At 51.7% G+C, this 18,526-nt stretch overlaps 1 long non-coding RNA gene across 1 annotated transcript in view; it reads left to right on the plus strand.

Moving 5' to 3' along the window:
* LOC138848708 (uncharacterized) overlaps positions 1-11,374 on the plus strand; it is a 53,158-nt gene extending 41,784 nt beyond the window's left edge. The window contains exons 3-4 of the long non-coding RNA XR_011386805.1: positions 2,668-2,719; positions 11,307-11,374. This is a non-coding gene — a long non-coding RNA (uncharacterized lncRNA). The remainder of the gene's footprint in view (positions 1-2,667; positions 2,720-11,306) is intronic.
* Positions 11,375-18,526: the final 7,152 nt, after the last annotated feature.

The following is an 18,526-nucleotide window of genomic DNA, read 5'->3' on the forward strand; positions in this document are numbered from 1 at the left end:
ATGTAGGCACTCTCCCACTCTTGTCATTGCTCACTCTACCTCTTAAATATTTTGAAAAAAAAGAAAACCAAAATCCTAGATTTTCCTAAGACACACCTGGGAATGGCTATCCCACAGAAGGAGACTTTATGTAAGACAGGGATGGAGAACATCTGGCCCACAGGCCATAAAAGGCCACAGAATTACTTGGTCTGGTCCTGCCAAGGTAACTGCAGGCAGCTTTCAAAATTCAATAGACTTTCAGCGGCTAATTTTTAAGTTAAGTCTGCAAATGATGTTATAAATATTCAAATGGCCCCCTGGCAGAAAAAGGCTCCCCTGGAAAAGGAAAACTACAGAACTGTCAAGACCTGGAAGGAAAACCCGGTAAATAAATCAGTGAATGAGGCAGACCTCCTCCAAGGAAGTTTGATATAAAAGTAGAGCACCTGCCTACTTTCCCTCTCATTCTCTTTCTCTCCCCTATAGCCTGCCTTTCAAATAAATAAATCTAAAAAAAAAAAAAATAGAAAAGGGGTCAGCATAGTGCACAGCAGGCTAAGCTGCCACCTGCAACACCAGCATCCCAAATCAGAGCGCCATTTCGAATCCCGGCCACTCCATTTCTGACCCGGCTAGCTGCCGACGCATCCGGGAAGGCAACGGAGAATGGGCCTCCTGCACCCATGTGGGAGACCCAGATGGAACTCCAGGCTCTTGGTTTCTGCTGGGACCACCCCTAGTTGCGGCCATCTGAGGAATGAACCAGTGGATAAATAATTTCTCCACCTCCCCCCACCCACCCACTCCAATCACAAAGCCTTTCAAATAAATCTTTAAAACAAAACAAAAAAGGGGCCAGCACTGTGGCGTAGTGGGTAAAGCCACCATCTGCAGTGCTGGCATCCTATATGGGTGCTAGTTCTAGTCCCAGCTGCTCCACTTCTGATACAGCTCTCTGCTGTGACCTGGGAAAGCAGTGGAAGATGGCCCAAGTCCTTGGGCCCCTGCACCCACATGGGAGACCTGGAAGAAGCTCCTGGCTGCTGGCTTCGGATGGGTACAGCTCCAGCCATTGCAGCCAACTGGGGAGTGAACCAGTGGATTGAAGACTCTCTCTCTCTCTCTATCTCTCTCTCTCTCTCTCTCTCTCTCTGCCTCTCCTCCTGTGTGGCTCTTTCAAATAAATGAATCTTTAAAAAAAAAAAAAAAAAGGCAGAGTACCCACAGACTATTTGGAAACCCCTTGAAAGAAAAAACTCCCCCAGGCCTCTCTTCAGGAACCACACAGGTCTTTGGGAAACTTCTGGACTGCATGTACACCAGGAATAGGCCTGGGAGCTTCTCTTGGACTCAGAACACAGGCAGTGAGACAGGATATTCCGGACGCAACAACCATCTCTGGACCATGTAGACATAACAGGGACAGAGGACAGCTGACAGCAGCCCAAGGACATTTCACAGGTCCCAGCTCGAAGGCCACAGCGACAAGGTGGAAACCAATTTACAGGGTCATCGGAGTGAACAGCAACAGTTCTGTGAAATCATCGACCTCAGCAAAGTGTCTACTGCCCTCTTTCCACTGTCTGCTTCCTATTGATCTTGCGTCGTTAGGGCTGATAATTGTCAGGAAAAGGAGAAAATAACCTCCTGACCACCCGGTCGGTTCCCAGCCTAGGAACTGACCACAGCACTCCTCCCCGGGCAGGACTGTGGCGTCTATTGCTTTACGTAGCTTCCCAGATGGATGTGTAACCTGCCTGGAGCCGGGCAGCAGGACGGAGGAGAGCGGAAATGCAGGTGCTGTCCCTGTGGCTTCCAGATGCCATTGGCCAACTCTGAGGCTCCGCTTTTAGCAGAGGGCAGACTCCTGGGGTGCGGCCGAGGGAAGGGGGGCAGGAAGGAAGGGTCTCACCTCCCTTTGTGAGCAGCAGCCCCTCTGTTGGGGGCCTTGTGTTCTCAGGCCCAGATAAAAGGCAGTAGGAGCCGCACCACCTAGGTGTGAAGGCCCCTTGCAGAGAGAGCCCTCTGCCCATGGCTGAGACAGTGGGAGGAATACAGCAAGTGACAGCTCCGCTTAGGGACAGACAGGAACACACGTCAGGGGTGTCATCATTAAAAAGCGAGCAGCTCCGCTACACAGTGCGGAAGGACAAGCCCGCCACAGCTGCATCAGGCTCCAAGCAGAACCCAGGCCACCATGGGACCTAAGGCCCTGAACCCAGCACAGGACCCAGGCACCGAGTGGCTCTCCCTGCCCTTGTCAGCAAGGCTGGTGGCAGAGAGAAGCACGTACCCTGGCCAAGGCCAGCCAGAGGTTCAGACAGCATGGGAGACACAATGGGGAGCCCCAGAACTTGGTCACAAGGCTCACCCCTGAAAACAAGCAGGCAAAATCTCATAAATCAGCACAAAACAATGAGAGAACCCGCCGGAGCTCTGCCTCCCAAATCCAACCGAGTAACTCAAGGTGTAACCCACAGGGACAATTTTTTTTTAATCCTCACAAATTACTTCATTATTATTGTGGTTTTAAAAAAAAAGGATATGCCATCTTAATCCTTTTTAAGTGTGCAATACATTCCTGTTAATCATGTACACATTGTTGTGTAATGGATCTCTAGAATGTTCTCATCTTGCAAAATGGAAACTCTCCACCCCCTGAACAACATCTCTCCTTTCTTACAGCCCCAGGCCCTGGCTACCACCACTCAGGAGTCTGAGCACCCAGGCACCCAGTGTGAGTAGAACAGTACAGTGTCTTTGTGATTGGTTTATTTCACTTAGCATAACATCCTCCAGTTGCATCCACACTGCAGCCTGGGGCAGGATTTCTTTCTTTGAGGCTGACTCATATTCAGCTGTATATGTGTAGACTGTTTGTCACGCTATTTCCCTGCTGAGTGGTGGAAAGGAATGGACTCACAAGCACACAAAAGCGTTGATTCAGCTCCTACCCACAGAGACCTTGCCTCTGGCTGGCTCAAATGTCTGAGTGATGGGTCACTCATTTGTCACTGACTGATTTATGTATCAGACACATATCGAGGCTTACTTCATCCCAGAGCTCTGGGAGCCCAATAAGGAGCAAACACACTGATGTACCCCAAAACGCCCAGCCCACGGCCACGTCAAGAAAGGCATTGCAGGTGGAGAGACTGAGGGGAAGACAGTGCCCCGGGCTTAGGAGAATGGGGAGGGTTTTTTAGATGTGGACATTGGAAGAGGAGCGCCTGCAGGTGCGCAAGTCAGGAGAGCCCAGCAAACAAGCCTGCTGTGATGTAGCCCGAAGCACACAGAGCCCCGACAAAGCACCTTGCCCATAAAAAGAACCCGAACCCAACCAGACCCTTAGGCCAGATTTTCTCATCAGAGCAGACGTTTGGGGCCAGAGAATTCTTGGTTGCAGGGCTGGGGGCTCTCTTGTGCACTGTGGGATGTGTAGCGGCATCCATGGCCTCCATCCACCCGACGTCAGGATGGCCCACCCCATGGCGACTACCAAAACTGTGTCCCCGTGCGGCCAAATCTCCTTTCGGGGGCAGAGTCATGCCCTGCTGAGAACCGCTATGGTACTGGAAGAAACAGAGAATTAGGACTTCGGGAGTGGCATGACAGGACGCTGAGTCTTGGTGTCTCTTTCGTCAATGGCTCTCTCCTCTGAGTCAGCATCATTCTGATTCCAGCTTTGCAAGATATCAAAGTGGCTGCTGGACCCCAGCACTCACAGCCACAGTCACTGGCCAGAAATAGAGGGTCTCCCTTCTCCCAAGCAACAAGGGCCTGACCTCACTCTAAGCAGGCTAACCTAAATCCTATCCCTTTCCTATCCCAGGACATCGTTGTCAGGGGAAATCTCTGCTCACATTCACTGTTCATCCCTGAGTCACCTCATTCGTTCATTCTAAAAATACTGAATGCCTATTGCATTAGCTACTGTACATCCTTACAGTAAATTCTCTTGCCTATTTAAGCTGATTTTAGGGGGACTCTGTTAAGTGCTAGCCACAAGAACATGTTAATTCAGATACAGAGCACAGGGGCCGGCGCTGTGGTATGGCGGGTAAAGCCACCACCTACAGTCCCGGCATCTCATATGGGTGCCAGTTCGAGTCCCGGCTGCTCCACTTCCAATCCAGCTCTCTGCTATGGCCTGGGAAAGCCGTAGAAGATGGCCCAAGTCCTTGGGCCCCTGCACCCTGCACTGGAAGAAGCTCCTGGCTTCAAATCGGTGCAGCTTCGGCCGTTGCGGCCAACTGGGGAGTGAACCAGAAGATGGAAGACCTCTCTCTCTCTCTCTCTCTCTCTCTCTGCCTCTCCTTCTCTCTCTGTATAACTCCGACTTTCAAATAAGTAAATAAATCTTAAAAAATAAAAAAGAGTGCAGCTGGAATGATTTCACAGGGGCCCCCATCAATCAGGGCAGCCCTGAAGTCAGTTCAATAGCAGCGGCACATCCAATCAACAGCATGCCGGATACAGTGGCCTCCCCCACCCCCTCAAACTGTGCTTACCGATGCACGCCCTGGGAAGCAGTAGGTTACAATTCAAGTATTTGGGTCCCTGCCACCCAAACAGGAGACCCGGAGTCGGTTCTTGACTCCTGGCTTCAGCCAGGCCCAGCCTCAGCTGCTGCATGCATTTGGGGAGTAAACCAGCAGATCAGAGATTTTTCTCTGTCTCTCTACCTTTCAAGCACATTAAATAGTTTTAAAACAGAATAGATTTTACTTACAAAGGTGTCAGCCCCTCCCTCAGATGAAAATGCTAGCACTTCTTCTGCCTCCTCATAGGTCAGAGACAATGCCAAGGCCACTGGATATCCCAAACACAGTGGCAACTCCAACCCAAGAATGCCCAGTTGGTATCATATTTGGGACATGCAAGTACTTTAAGAGTATTGTTTTGTTTTGAAATCCAAGCTCAAGTGGGCATTCAACTTTGATCTGACAGCCCCATCACAGGGCTGACTGTCTCACAACACAGCAGTCACACGAGCCCAGGGAAAGCCCAAGGAGAAAGCTATGATGCCAGGGCTGGCCATGCGACACAGCGCGTTTAGTCGCAGCCGTGACATCAGTACCCCATAGGAATGCCAGTGTCAGTCCCAGCTGCTCCAGGGCCGATCCACTCTCCTCTCATGTACCTGGAAAAGCAGAAGAAGATGGCCCAAGTGCATGGGGCCCTGCACCCATGTGGGAGACCCTGATGAAGTTCCTGTGCCCTGGCTTTGACATCAAGGCCACTTATGGAGTGAACCAGCCAATAGAATACCGATATGTCTTTCCCTCTCTCTGCTCCTCCCTCTTTCAAACACATCAGTCAATCTTGGAAAAGAAAAAGCGAGCAACCACTTCTTACATTCCCGCGTCTCTATTTCCCAACTGCATTAGAGGCCAGTCACCGAGGGCGGCCGCGTTCAAACAGAGGGGAACGTAAGCCATCTCTTACAGGACGAAACAGGAAGACATTATCCCACAGCTCCTTTCTCTCCCAAGAGAGCAGCCGGTCTGGTCCCCGGGATGACACGCCCACGTTCTGTGCCCTTCACACCTGCTGTGGCTCCACCAATCGCAGCCGGAGGCTCGTCTTCGGCCCCTCGGTCCTCAGGCCGAGTCCGCACTGCACTGCGCCGCGCCCGCCGCTCCAAGCACCCTTCAAATCTCCCGCGGGGCCTCAGGCTCCGGGTTACACAGGGCACGGCCCACGCCTCCCCGCGAAGGAACTTGGAGCCGGAGCCTCCGAAGCGACCTCTTCACCAGGTCCTGCTCTTTCTCTCTTCCGCTCTTCTCTGGCCGAGTTGTAGCGATGTGTCAGGAGCAGGTCCCCAGAGACCCCCTCTGAACATCTGCGAACGCAGAACTGTCACTCACTCTCGGCCAGAAGCCTCTCGCTCTCACACCTCTCACTGTGGTACGACACAGCCTGAGCGCAGGACGCCATGCACACGCCATGGGGCACTATTGGCTCTTTGATTTAAGAAAACAGTAACTGGGTCAATGCCGTGCAGCTCCCGAGTCAGCAACCTGTATTGCTGCAAGTTCAAGTCCCAGCTGCTCCACTTCCAATCCTGCTAATGGCCTGAGAAAAGCAAGGGAGGATGGCCCAAGTCCCTGGGCCCCTGCCACCTCCGTGGGAGACCTGGAAGGAGCTCCTGGTTCCTGGCTTCCGCCAGGCTCAGCCCTAACTGTTGTGGCTATCTGGGGAGTGAACCAGGGGGTGGAAGATCTCTATCTCTCCTCTTCCTGCAGCTCTGCCTTTTTTTTTTTTTAATTGAGGTTGTTTTTTTTGTTTTTTTTTGTTTTTTTTTTTTCAAGATTTATTTGGCAGTCAGTCACAGAGATTTTTCATCCGCTAGTTTATTCTCCAAATGGCTACAACATCCAGGGCTGGGCCAGACCCAAGTCAGGAGCCAGGAGCTTCTTCCAGGTCTCCCAGGTGGGTGGCAGGGGCCCAAGGACTTGGGCCACCTTCTGCCACTTTCCCAGGAACATTGGCAGGGAGCTGGATTGGAAGCAGAGCAGCTGAGGCTCAAACCGATGCCCATGAGATGCCAGCACTGCAGGTGGCAGCTTAACCCACTGCACCACAGCACCAGCCTGATAACACTGTCTTTCAAATAAATGAGTCTTAAAAAAAGAAAGAAAATAGTAATGTGAGACAGTCAGCACCAGCCACAGAAAAACTAATCCCAGGAAAATTAAGCCATTAATTTTTACTTTTAATTCTTAACAAGGAAAATTGTAAATGGCAATTGGGCTAATTTCCAAAGTATTAAAATGCATATCTTTGTAAGCCTAGAGGTAGTGAAAGAGGGAAAGAAGGGAAGCACCCAGGTTAAGATTTTAACTAAAGCACTAGACTTCAGCATCTGCTGCTGTACTGGATCCCGGCAAATTCTTGTCTATGATTACAGGCAGAAAAGACCTAAAGAAATCAGCCAGCATATTACGTGACAGACCAGGCAGTGTCTCCCTGTAAGGCTCCCTAAGTCCCTTGGGACTGAGCAGGTCGTATTCTGAACTCCTCATTGAGGCCACGGCTGCCCCCCCCCCCCAGGGAAACCCAGTGCTGATTAACACGACCCGTGAGCAGCCTGCATCTTCTGTTCACTTATTTCACAAAGGCCATATGGGCTCAGGCCGAGCTCCCACTCTTCCGGAGATTCTGACACGATTTCTTTGGGGTGAAGCTTGGGCATATTTATTTTTTCCTCTCAAGCAACATACTGCACATTGAGCCACTGAAAAGTGTATTTAAAAGAAATAACCACTGGGTGTCGCTGTCGCCAAAGGTTTGAAGAAAAACCATCCTCAAGTCATCGATGGCTAAATTCCCATGAAGAAAAATAGACTGGATTTTGGCAGACTTTTAATCCTAGGAAAAACTAAGAATAATAAATTTTTTATTTAATCACCAGTTTTACTCTTTGGCCTGAACGAAGCTAGTCACACGGAAACCCAAGTGTACTGGTTTGCAAGGGCTTCCGTAAGAAGACACTGTAAACTGTGTGGCTTAAAGCAACAGAAATTGTTCTCTCCCAATTCTGGACACTAGAAGCCCAAGATCAAGGTGTCGGCAGGGTTGCTTCTCCCAGGCCCTCGCTCCTCAGCTTGCAGTTGGCTGCCTTCAGGACATGTCCTTCTCACATGGTCCATCCACAGTCCTCATCTCTTATAAGGACACAGTGGTGTTGGGTTAGAGCTACCTTAATAACCCCATTTTAGCTTAATTATCTCTTCACAAGCCCTATCTCCCAATTCAGTCACCTTCTGAGGCACTGGAGGTTAAAGTTTCACCATACAAATCAGGGTGAGGAGACACAATGCAGGAAATAACACCAAAAAATCAAAACTGAAACCAATCCAGCTGATGAACGGCAAAGGAACATGCAAAGCTCCACTACCAAAGTATTACTTAGAATACAACCATCCAGGAGAGCAGACGTTCAGTCTCGTGGTTAAGACACCTATATTCCACGGTAGAATACCTTGGTTCAAACCCTTGTTCCAGCTCCTGACTCAGCTTCCTGCCCATGTAGACCCTGGGAGGCAGCCGTGATGGCTCCAGTAATTATGTTCCTGCCACCCTTGTGGGAGACCTGCATTAAGCTCCTGCCACTCACCTGGTTTCAGTCCTACCCTGCCCAGCCCCAGGGGCCACTGAGGACATTTAGGGAGTGAACTAGCAGATGGGAGCACTCTCCCTCCCTCGTTCCCTAATAAATGAATAAAATAAGATTTTTTAAAAAATAAGATTATTTTTAAAAGAACAAAAGTATATGTCCATCAAGACTTTCCCAGGGCCAGTGTTGTGGTGTAGCCTGCAGCCTGCAGTGCCAGCATCCCATATGGGCACCAGTTTGAGTCCCAGCTGCTCTACTTCCAATCCAGCTCTCTGCTATGGCCTGTGTCTTTGGGCCCCTGCACCTGCATGGGAGACCTGGAAGAAGCTCCTGGCTCCTGGCTCTGGATTGGCTCAGCTCCAGCTATTGCAGCCATCTGGGGGATGAACTAGATGGAAGTCAGTCTCTCTCTCTCTCTCTCTCTCTCTCTCTCTCCCCCTCTCCCCCTCTCCCTCTCCCCTGCTCCCAACCTCTCAGCTATAAACTTTTAAAAAGATGGCCCCAAATAAATTCGTGTCATAATTTCTATCTACCCACAAATTTTTGAAGTCCCCTTACACATATGTGTCCTCCAAAAGGAAACTACAAAGATTCGTCCTTGGCTTCTTTTCATATAACAAAATAGCTTAAGCACTTTTCTATGCAAACAGTAACATAGTGAAGACTTGAAAGAAGAGACTGAACACCATTCTGTGTGTTTAGACAGAAGTTATTCAGGCACATAATGAAAATTTTAAAACATGGCAGCAGTTATAAATGTAAAGAACATTTTCCACTCTGCATTCCCACTCCCAACTCCCAAATTATTTTTCTTCTTAGGATTTATTTTAGTCTTGGGGCTGGCACTGTGGAGTAGCCTGTTAAGCTGCCGTCTGCAGTGCCGGCATCCCATATGGGCACCAGCTCAAGTCCTGGCTGCTCCACTTTCAAGCCAGCTGCCCGCTAACGTGCTTGGGAAAGCAGTGAAAGATGAACCAAGTCCTTGGGCCCCTGCACCCACACAGGAAACCCAGAAGAAGCTCCTGGCTTTGGATTGGCCCAGCCCTGGCCATTATAGCTATTTGGGGAGTGAACCAGCAGATGGAAGACATCTCTCTACCTTTTAAATAAATAAATCTTTCTTTAAAAATGTATCTGGGGCACCAGCATTGTGGTTCAGTGAGTTAAGCAACCGCCTGCAGTGCCAGCATCCCATATGGGTGCCAGTTCCAGTCCCAGCTGCTCCACTTCTGACCCAGCTCCCTGTTGGTATGCCTGGGAAAGCAGCAGAAGATGGCCCAAGCCCTTGGGCCCCTGCCCCACATTTTGGAGAACCCAAAGAAACTCCTGGCAGTGGTCTGGCCCAACCCCAGCCATTATGGCCATCTGGGGAGTGAACCAGCAGATGGAAGATCTCGGTCACTTTTTCAAATAAATAAGTAAATAAAGCTTTTTTAAAACTTGCTATTTAATTAATTACTTGAAACGCAGAGTGACAGAAAGAGAGGAAGAAGCAGAGACAAGAGAGAAATCTTCCCTCCCCTCGTCCATCCCCAAATGCCCTCAACAGCCAAGGCTGGGCCAAGCAGCAATTAGGAGCCAGAAACCCCATGCAGGTCTCCCACACGAGTAGCACAGACTCAAGCACTTAGGTCCTCCCCTGCCACCTCCGAGGAGGGCGTCAGCAGGGAGCCGGATGGCAAGCGCAGAGCCGCTGGGCTGCAGACCACGCGCTCTACCTGATACGGACGCGAGCGTCCCAACGCTGGGCCACAGCGCTGCCCCCAGGGTCCTGATTCTAAGACAAAGTACGTTAAGTCAGGACTGTTCAGAGCCCCACAGGATGTTGAGCCCACGTTCTGTCACCACCAGGCAGTGTGGGAGCCCACAACGTCAGAGCGGCGGTCAGTACAGATCTACCATGGAAAGCAAAACCGTGCCCGCAGCTGCTGCGTGGGCATCTGCAGAATGGCCCAGCAAAGCCACCCCCCGCCCCCACCCAGGGTCTCTTGCACTGACAGACCCCTTTCCTCCGAAGCAGGCTCACCACCTGTGCAGCAGGCCCTGACCAGCCCCAGGGTGATCGGCCTCCAAAGCCAGCCGTTGATTTGCATTTTTGTTGAAGGGACCCATCTGGGACCTCAGCAGGAGTCCACAGCTCTGAGAACAGAATCCGGGGGAGGAGCCTGCACCCCAGCTGCTTTCCCACGGGGCTGATGTGCATTCCCCTTTACAAGGCCTGGGCCAGGACCCCAACAAACTCAGGATCCTCGGCAAGTCGCAGCCAAAGCAACCTCAGTGGAAGACAGCAGGGATGGAGCCACAGGCTGGGACCAGCCCTGAACGCACACACCCCCCGCCCCCGGCGGTGCCACAGTCGCCTGGCCCCAGTGGCCCAGCCCTTCTGTGGGGGAGAGAGGGCCTCACGCCCCAAAAACTAACCAAAATCTCTTGGGAGGGCCCCGTGGAGAAACTTCCCAGAGCTTTGCCATGAAGGAATGTGGCTACCACGCTGCGCCCCACCCCGGAAGATCCTGTGACAAGCAACCTCCCTCTGTTCAGAAACACCAGGGAGGCAGCAAGCTAACTTGAACTTCAAGCCACCACACGCTAGAATGAGTGTCTGGAGAAACTAAATACCTTTTATAAAATCTAAAAAAAAGCCAAGCAGTATCTCCTCTCAGGCACACACACACACACACACACACACACTGATGAGTGTTTCCATGGCAAATGAAATGAACCCTGTGACAAACTCCTCTGGGAGTTTTTCTTCCGCACTCCAGCACAAGCCGAGCAGGTCTCATGGAAGCGGGGACATTCCAGAGTGGGTTTTAACCTTGGTGACCTTTGTCACCACTTCCCTGTCCCTCTAACAGAGCTCTGCACCCCCATGGCCCCGTACATAGGAATGCAGGCTGTGGCCCAGACTCTGGGCAGTCCCCGGGACCTGTAGGAAAGGATTGTGTGGAAGGAGCCGGGGTACTGCCAGCCAGAGAGAGGCCTGCAAGGTTGTTCTGTGGGAATCAATACGGACCCAGGCTCAAGACAGCCAGGCCAGCGCCCTGGGCTGCGGAAGCAGCTCCCTCAGGGCACAGGAGAAGCGGGGGTGGGGGTGGGGGGGGACCCAGAGGCAGGGCTGCGGCAGATGTGGCCGGCCAGCCCAGGGGACAGCTCACAGGTCGGGGGGTTCTCTGTCTGAGCATCCCCCTTTCTTACTCAGGGCCTCTGGGAAAAAGTAAATGGAGCCATCAGAGGACGACAGGAGAGATGGTGAGGACAAGGTACAAGGGGATTTGAACTGCTCTGGAACTATTTGGTAGTGAACCAAAGGAGGGAAGATTTCTCTGTGTTCACTGTGCCTTTCAAGTAAATAAATCTGTTTTTAAAAGTAGTAAGATGGGGGGCTGGCGCTGTGGCATAGCATGCAAAGCCACCGCCTGCAGTGCCGGTCTCCCATATGGGCACCAGTTCAAGTTCCTGCCACTCCACTTCCGATCCAGCTCTCTGCTATGGCCTGGGAAAGCAGTAGAAGATGGCCCTGCACCCTGCACCTTGGGCCCCTGCACCCACGTGGGAGACCTGGATTAAGCTCCTGGCTCCTGGCTTCGGATCAGTCCAGCTCTGGCTGTTGCGGCCACCTGGGGAGTAAACCAGCAGATGGAAGACCTCTCTCTCTCTCTGCTTCTCCTTCTCTGTGTAACTCTTTCAAATAAATCTTTTTAAAAAAGACAAATCAAAGAAATTTAAAAAAAAAAAAAAAAGACAAATCAAACAAAGAATTATAGGGAAGTTGTGCAGCAAAACCAAAGCTCAGCCACCATTGAATTAGGTTCTGCCATGCCCAGGGGGAATGCAGGCCCACCACCCCCAGGTCCAGATCAGAGGAGCCATTGTGGGAGTTTCAACCAAGAATTTCAGGCCTGTGTGTGAAGCCGGGCTCTCCAGAGAGAGAAACTAACAAGAGGTGGGTAGGAGGCTGGGTGGTGGATAGATGGGTAAGAGGGGCCTTATTAGGGAACAGGCCCCCATGGTTACGGAAGCCGAGAAGCTTCTGCAAGCACAACTCAGTCCAAGCCCAAAGCCTCAGAACTGGAGAAGCCGACCGTGCTATTTTCATCCTGAGGCCAAGGCTCTGAGAACCAGATGGGAGGACATGGGGTCGGAGCCAGGGTCTGGCGTCCCAGTGCTGGGAAGCCTGGAGCCCTGACGTCCAAGACCACGAGCAACAAGAGAATGCATCCCAGCTCCCTGCTTCTGTTCTGCTCCACCCAGGCCCCCGCTGACTGGACAGTGCCTGCCCACCTGCAGGGCAGATCTCCACGGGTCCACTAGGGCTCACAAGCCAGTCCCCTCTGCGAACACTCTCCCAGCACACCCCAGAACAATGCTCTACCAGTTCTCGAGTTCATACCTGACATTAACCCTCATGGCCTCAAAATGGACAGTAGCCCTGAAAGCCAAATCTTGCTTAGAAATAAAAAGGGTTTGGGGGCCAGCGCTGTGGCGTAGCAGGTAAAGCCACCGCCTGCAGTGCCAGCATCCCATGTGGGCACCAGTTCGAGTCCGTGGCTGTTCCACTTCCGATCCAGCTCACTGCTATGGCCTGGGAAAGCAGAAGATGGCCCAAATCCTTGGGCCCCTGCACCTGCGTGCAAGACCCAGAAGAAGCTCCTGGCTCCTGGCTTCGAATTGGCGTAGCTCTAGTCATTGTGGCCAACTGGGGAATGAACCATTGGATGGAAGACCTCTCTCTGCCTCTGCCTCTCCTTTCTCTGTGTAACTCTTTCAAATAAATAAATCTTAAAAGGGGGGGTGGTTAAATTCCAACGTTTCCCTTTCCCATGAGGTAAAACACGAGATTTTAACTTAAAACCCTGGGTAAAGAAGATGGAAGATTTATTAGATGATTTTTTTGAGACTAAAGGAAAAAATAAAAGTGTAAACAGCAGGCAGAAAATAAGGAGGACACAGGGTCGATGCTGTGGGGTAGCAGGTAAAGCCGCTGCCTGCGACACCAGCATCCCACACAGGCATCAGCTCATCCGATGGCTGCTCCACTTCCGACCCAGCCCCCTGCTCTATACTTGGGAAAAGAGGCAGAAGATGGCCTGAGTGCTTGGGCCCCACCAGCTGTGTGGGAGACCTGGATGAGCTCCTGACCCCTGGCTTCAGCCTGGCCCAGCTCTGGCTGTTGCAGACGTCTGGGGAGTGAACAAGCAGACGGACAATCTGTCTCTCCCTATTTCTAACTCTGACTTTCAAATAAGTAAGTAAATGTTTAAAAAGAAAATAGCGAAGACAAAGAATGGCGCCTGGATCTTGCCGACACAGAACAGCAACCCTCAGCGTTCTGCACCTGAGGGGATTCTTTGTCATGTAAGGACATGGCCAGTGTGTCCCAGACAGGTGTCCTGGGGCAGAGAGGCCACCAACCAGGATGGCACCCACCACAGCACAGGAGCAGAGGACCACCCCGACTGCCCACTAACCTGACTCCCCACACTGCAGGGTTGTATTTCTACCCTGGCCAAGCTGCTTGTGGCCCAGCTCAGGTGCTAGGGGGCCACAGGTCCTGCTCTCCGAGAAGGGAGGGCTTAAGCAGGTCCGTGGAGCTAGGACGGCCCCTGTCTCAAAGCTGTGCTCCCTCTAAAGAGTCTTCAAGTTCCCAAATCCACAAGGAGAGGGAGAGCGCCAAGAGCGCTAAAAAGCAAAGGCCGCAACTGACTTTCCGCACCGGCTGCTACGCTTGGAGCACCATCTGGTTCCCCAGCTCATGTAGACGTGTACACCCCAGAGTCCTACATGGATGGTACTAAGAGGGGGAGGCTTAATGGGATTATGATGTTCGAGAGGTGGGCCTAGGGTTACTGAGGGGGGGGTGTCCTGGGAAGGCAGCTCTCTCAGGAGGGTTGGAGATCAAAGCAGAGTCGGGCCTGGCCACTCTCCGTCCTGGCCCGTCAGCCCCACCAGAGGCCAAGCCCAGAACCTCCTCCTTCAAGTAGCTTCTCGCAGGCATTTGTTATGGTACAAAAGGCTGGATAACACAGTGGCTTTAATTCCATTTCTCCACTTTCCAAGTGATATAACTGTATCAGGTTGCTTCTCAGGGCGGAGTTTGATAAATACAACATATCACAGCTCCCGATCCCAAACCCCTGCTCAGCGCACCATACAATTTATGGTCTTACATGTCTTCCAGGATCGGAAGTCCAACTCCCCATTGCTTGTCGTATACTCTAGAAACTGAACCTAACAAAGCACCAAGTGTTCCCTCTTCCCCATAATGAAGCCCTGAGATAGTGAAAAATGACAATGGCAGCCTCCCCGAGCTCCTGTTTTGTAACTCAAATGTCCACAGTTCCTTAACCCATTGCTTATATGCCTCATCCCCGCTCAGTCCAGGTCATCTTTGAAAATGTAGTGAGGCCGCCGCCACAGCTCACTAGGCTAATCCTCCACCTGCGGTGCTGGCACAGCAGGTTCTAGTCCCGGTCGGAGTGCCGGATTCTGTCCTGGTTGCCCCTCTTCCAGACCAGCTCTCTGCTGTGGCACGGGAGTGCAGTGGAGGATGACCCAAGTTCTTGGGCCCTGCACCCGCATGGGAGACCAGGAGAAGCACTTGGCTCCTGGCTTCAGATCAGCGCTGTGCGCCAGCCGCAGCGGCCATTGGAGGGTGAACCAACTGCAAAGGAAAACCCTTCTCTCTCTCTCTCTCACTGTCCACTCTGCCTGTCAAAAAAAAAAAAGTAGCAAAGAACTCAACCCAATGCTCAGTGGATATCGTGGTTCTACTCCTCTCATCTGCCAAATGTTATTGTTCTCTATATACAACCTAAAATTCTGCTAACAGTTTACAGAGTTTCACCATGGTGTTGTTGCTGTTTCAATCCTTTTTACCAACCTCAGTGGCTAGTGTGTACATGGAAGATAGCAGATAAAGGGCTTTAAAAAAAAAAAGAAGATATGTATTTATTTGAAAGTCAGAGTTACACAGAGAGAGAAGGAGAGGCAGAGAGGGAGAGGTCTTCCGTCCACTGGTTCACTCCCCAATTGGCCACAACGGCCAGAGCTGTGCTAATCCAAAGCCAGGAGCCAGGAGCCAGGAGCTTCTTCTGGGTCTTCCCATGTGGGTACAGGGGGCCAAGGACTTGGGCCATCTTCTACTGCTTTCCCAGGCCATAGCAGAGAGCCGGATGGGAAGTGGAACAGCCAGGACTCAAACCAGTGCCCGTAGGTGATGCAGGCACTGCAGACTGGGACTTTAACCCACTACACCACAGTTCCAGCCCTATAAAAGACTCTGAAATAAATGTAGAGAATAAATGATTGGCACAGTTGATCTTTCTGTAGACTCACTTTTTAAATATTTGCATGTTTTGGAAATAGATTGTGGTGATGGTTGCAAAACAAATGTAATCAATGCCACTAAGTTGTACACTTAAAAATGGTAAATTTTATGATATGTTTATGTTACCACAAGTAAAAACATCCAAAATATGTGGCACAAATGGTTCTCTTAAGACATACATCCAACCCTTCCTGATTTAGCTAAGTATTAGCAGAACCGCATATAGGACCTGACATTTATCTCAATAAAATTCTGTGGGGAGCAACTGAGACTAGACTAAGTTACTGGAATTAAGACTTATTCTATGCATCTGCTCTCCCCAATATGTCGCTGAGAGAGAGACCAAACAACCTCTACGCAGCTGCCTCATCAGTTTGACTGATAAGCTGCAGAAGCTGATCCTGCTCCTGATTGGAGGAGAGCAGCGTGCTCGGCGTGTGGGCAGCAGAGTTGGGATTGGTGGAAGAGGACTATAAAGGAGGAGAGAGACAACATGCACCAGGAACATCTATCTGAAGGAACACCTGAGGAACATCTGAGCAGCCCCCGAGAGAGCCGGCCTGCAGTATGCCGCTCCTCCGCGGAAGCGGGAAAAGCGGGAAAAGCAGCGGGGAGTGCCACCCCCTCCATGGAGGTGGAGGGGTCGGAAGCTAACCCGGGATGGCGTTATTCCTCCGCGAGTGAGGGCCGGCAGCAAACCCAGGAAGAGCCGGGCAGAAAGAACAGCGCAGGGTCCAGTGTCGTTCCTCCACGAGAGGGGGAGCAACAAATTCCTTCTTGTTACACTCAGCCTCAGACTTTCATTTTTTCTGATTTCTGTCATCCAGCATATGTCCATGCCTTCCTTCCTGATTTTACCATTCACAACTGGATGACAGTGTCTCCTATGTTCATTTTATCGGCAAAAATGTCAACCATGTTGCTGGCCCTCAAGTTGTTATACAGTTGGTTAGCTGCAGAGTCTGGACTAGAGTGGGGGTCAGCCAGCGCCACCCCATGCCTTGCACCATTGCACACTATCTCTGAGCTGCCTGCTCCCAAGCCAAGAGCCAGGCACACATTACAGGTCTGGCTTTTCCATGGAAGGCAGCATGGCACAGAACCCTGCCATTGTTGTATTGATGATATTCTAGTGAACACAATAAACACATGGACAGAATTAGTGAAGGCTTGCACCCAAAGGGGACAGAGCGAAATAGTGTATATGATACGGTGCTCCTCAAACTTGAGAGTGCATTAGCAACAGCTGGTGAGCCTTTTCAAACTCAGACCACTGAGCCCTACACCCAGAGGCTTCTGGTTTGGTAGGTGGCTTACTCTGTTTTGTGCTGCCAAAACAAAAATACCTAAGACTGGGTAACTTACATTAGCATAAACTTACTTTCTCAGCTCTGCTGGGAAGTGCAAGTTGAGCGTGCTGGCAGTAGGCTGTCTGCGTCCAGCACGGCCCTTGTTCCCACACCTTCTGGAGAAGGGACACACGATGGGGATGAAGTGCAAGCTCCTCGAAGGCCCCACCCCGAACGCCTCCACTGTGGCCCTCAGGCTTCAGCATCTGAATTGTAGAGGAGGCTTTCAACCATTACATCAGGTCTAGGGCAGACCAAGAATTCACACTTCCAGCAACAAAAATCTCCCCCTCACGCACACCCCACGAGAATTTGCTGATTCAGGGACCACGTTTTGAAAACAATGGGGCATTGGTTCTGGGACCCCTCGTAGAGATCCACATCCTTGGGTGCTCAAGACCCTGGCACGAAACAGCGCAGCACTCTCTGCACACATCCGCCACATACGTCCAATCGTCTCTAGATCACCTGCGCCGCCTGACACAACGGAGACGCTATGCAAATGGTTGTCACACTGTAGCATTTAGGGAATGACCAAGAAAAGGCTGCATGTGCTCAGCACAAAATTTCTTCCACGTATTTCCAATCCACAGTTGGCTGAACCCATGAGCACAGAACCCACAGATACACGGGGCCAACTCTCCTGGTAGGAAGGGATTCTTATCAACCTGCAGGAGCGTGCCTGGTTCCAGACTCCCAAAACCCCTCCCCAGGTGGCTTCACAGCACAGCACAGCACAGGCCAGCCCCAGGGCCTCCAAGAGAATCCACCTTGCCCGCAGATTTGGAAATCATGCCCAGCCTCTGGGTGGGTGACACAGTATCTGCTCGGGGTCCAGGTGGCAGAGAGAGAGTGTGGAGAGAAGCGCGAGCCTCTGAAGGCCTTCGCCACCTGGTGCTGCTCTGACAGCTGAAACCACCTGCCTGAGAACAGTGGAGGAAACGGACCCTGCAGCTCTTCCGTGCAGAGCTGCCCTGGCTCCCACTGGAGGAGGAGAGAGAAACTGGCTCCCTGCCTTTCCCCTCCTCTGTCTGCAAAGCGGGGGGGGGCGGTGCAGAGGATGTGCGTGGGGAGGAAAATTCACACTGAACATTTAAGACACACGAAACACTGTCTCCTGCAGCCTCACGGCCATGCAGTGAGGTCAGTGCGGCCATGGTCACCCCCAGCAGTCGTGCTCCTCGTCCGAGGGTGCCGGTTACAGGCTGGACGCTGCCCCCTCCGAGAGTTCACACTGAAGTCCTAACCCCTAGTACCTTAGCGTTCTCACTTCAAGACAGGGTCTGAGAGCGGTGACCAAGCTCAAATGAGATCCTTGGGCGGAGCCCTAATCCGACAGGACCCAGCATCCTCGTGAAGGGGGACACTTGGAGACAGATGTGCAGACAGGGAAGACGACACGAGAGGACGCAGGAAGAAGGTGGCCAGCTGCAAGCCAGAGGGAGGAGGCCTGGATGAGGTCCTTCTCCAGCACAGTCCTCAGGAGGAGCCAGCCCAAGACACACCCGGATATCAGCTTCTGGCTCCAGGGCCACAAGGTCACACATTTGCCTTGTGTAACCCAGCCAGCTACAGTGCTTGGTGATGGCAGCCTCAGAAAATTATTCTAACACCCAGCTTGCACCCACCCTAATGTGGCCAACTCTGCCAGCAGATCCTTCCATGGATGAGCCTGCCCCCTTGCCAAGGGTCGTCTTCCACACTGCGCCATTCAGGCCCTACCAAGACATAACTGGACCAGTT

Source organism: Oryctolagus cuniculus, chromosome 2, assembly GCF_964237555.1.
Source record: "Oryctolagus cuniculus chromosome 2, mOryCun1.1, whole genome shotgun sequence".
NCBI lineage: Eukaryota > Metazoa > Chordata > Mammalia > Lagomorpha > Leporidae > Oryctolagus > Oryctolagus cuniculus.